Here is a 2,430-nt window from a genome sequence, read left to right on the forward strand (position 1 = left end):
ACAACTTTGAACTACTGGTCATACTATCTATGTATTTGCCCATATATCACTTTCAATCCATTTGAACATTTCTATCTGCACCTATAATGTTTTTTTTAATAAGAATGGCTCACACAGTTTGGCCCTCATATGTTTTCTTTTACATCTGTTTTATCAAACTGTTCTTCACATCAATAAAACATAACTAAGACAGTAATTTCAGTCATGCAGGTTTTAAGAAACTCCGGGTCATGACTCCTGCGGTCCTGGGCTGGACCTGAAATGAGCAGGATTGTGGGCATTGCCACAGCTAAGAATATTCACACAGGAGCCCCGAGGTTAGAAAACTCAGCTGCCAGGCAGAACACTGAAAAGGACGTGGCTCTGAGTCAGTTCAGCCTTTACCGTCCGGTTCCAGGACAGGAAAGCTCTCTGTAGCGGGCAGGGATGAAGTTTGAGGAAGTCCCAATTGCACACATTAGTGCAACCTACAATATGCCCTGTGTGAGAATGTTTCTGTGCAGCGCCCAAAGTGTAAGAGACTCCAGGAGAGGAGTGAACGCCATAACAAGAACAACAAGCAGCACACAGATCCAGGTAGTCTCTGCCACCAATGAGTCCCTGGCCCGTGTCTCCTGTGGCACAGAAGGCTTTTGCAATGCCAAGAAGGGCGCCAGCATCGCCAAGCAGACAGGAGGCATAGCTGCAGCAGCAAAAGCCACAGGAAAGGGAGTGACCCACATCAGAGTCGCAGTGAAAGGCATGGGGCCAGGATGCTGGTCTGCCATCAAAGAGCTGACCATGGGCAGCTTCTGAGGCCTGGACTTCCCTGGAATTGCCCAGTTCTTGGAAACAGAGATTTAGGCCTAGTAAACTTAACTGCACATTTTGAAACCTGTCATGGAGTCAGCCTAATCTTCTCCTCAAAAAACTATCATAGCAAAAAATAGTATAGTATTAGTACAAAAACAAGACATATTGCTTGAGAAACACAAGGTGAAGACCCAGACATAGATCCACATACCTGTGGACACTTGATTTTTGACAAAGAAGTAAGAAATAAAAACTGGAGAAAAGACAGCATCATCAAAACATGGACTCTGGTCATACTGGATGGCTATATGTAGAAAAATGTAAATAGATCTATACTTATCATCCTCAACAACGCTCAAGATGTATCCAAGACCTGAACAAAAAACAGTTCTGCTTAACCTGATAGACAAGAAAGTAAAGTATAGACTTGAACTCATTGACACAAGCAAACACTTTCTGAAAAGAACAGAATTAACATAGGCATTAAGATCAGTGATTAATAAAAGAGGCCCCATGAAACTAAAATGATTCCATATGAAAAAAGGATACTGTCATTTGATTGCCTTATCATCATGCAGAATGGGAAAAGATTTTTAATAACTACTCATCCAAAAGATGGCTAATATCTAAAATATATAACAAACTCAAGAAACCAGATATCAAGAAAACAAATAATCAAATTAAAAATAGGATAAATAGACCTCAAGAGAGGCCCCAGAGAGAGGAGTGGTTTGGTGGGGTGGAGGAGGTGGGGTGGGGACATCCTCTTGGAGACTGGGGCGGGGAAGGGGAGGAGGTATGGGATGAGGAACAGCCAGAGGGCAGACCAGGATGGGGATCATTACTGGACTGTAAGAAAAGATTTTTAAAAATAATTTTAAAAATTAAATAAAAGAGGAAACTTAAATGACTGAGAAACATGTAATGTCTAACATTCTTATTTATTGGGAAAGTATAAATTAAGACTACTTGGTATTTCATCTTATACCTGTTACAATGGCTAAGAACAATAAAACAAATGGCAGGTCATGCTGGCAAAGATACATAACGGGGGGGGGGGGGAACAGTCATTAATTGCTTTTGGTACTGCAAATTTGTAGAGCCAGTATGTAAATCAGTTTGATGGTTCTTTAGGAAGATGGGGGTTAATCTATATTCAATTGTATCCCTCTTGGCCATATACCTAAATGCTACTTTATCTTACCACAGAAATACTTGACATGCAATGTTCATTGCTGTTCAATTCATAGAATCCAGAAACTAAAAACAACCTAGGTGTTCCTAAAAAGATTAATGGACACATTAAAGAAAATGTGGCACATTTCCACAATGGAATATTATTTAACTACTTTTTTTTTAAAGTTAAATATTCAGGTAAATGAGTGGAACTAGAAAAGTCAATCTGAGCAAGATATCCCAGATCCAGAATGATAAATGTAACATGTATTTGTGAAAATGTGGACATTAGCTCTTAAACCAATGATAACCAAGCTACAATGCCTTGAACTGCAAATGACAGATATAGAGTATCTCAGATCAAGGAATGATAAATATGTATTGGCTTACATGTGGATATTAGTTCTAAGTCAATAACTAAGCTACAAAGCTTAAAACCTCAAAGGTTAGGTACAGATTAAG

General features: G+C 39.4%; 1 pseudogene; it reads left to right on the forward strand.

Moving 5' to 3' along the window:
• Window positions 1-204: 204 nt before the first annotated feature.
• Window positions 205-795, forward strand: LOC110311334 (small ribosomal subunit protein uS11m-like; annotated as a pseudogene).
• Window positions 796-2,430: the final 1,635 nt, after the last annotated feature.

This window comes from Mus caroli, unplaced genomic scaffold (assembly GCF_978045245.1).
Source record: "Mus caroli unplaced genomic scaffold, Mus_caroli_1 scaffold_17, whole genome shotgun sequence".
Classification (NCBI taxonomy): domain Eukaryota; kingdom Metazoa; phylum Chordata; class Mammalia; order Rodentia; family Muridae; genus Mus; species Mus caroli.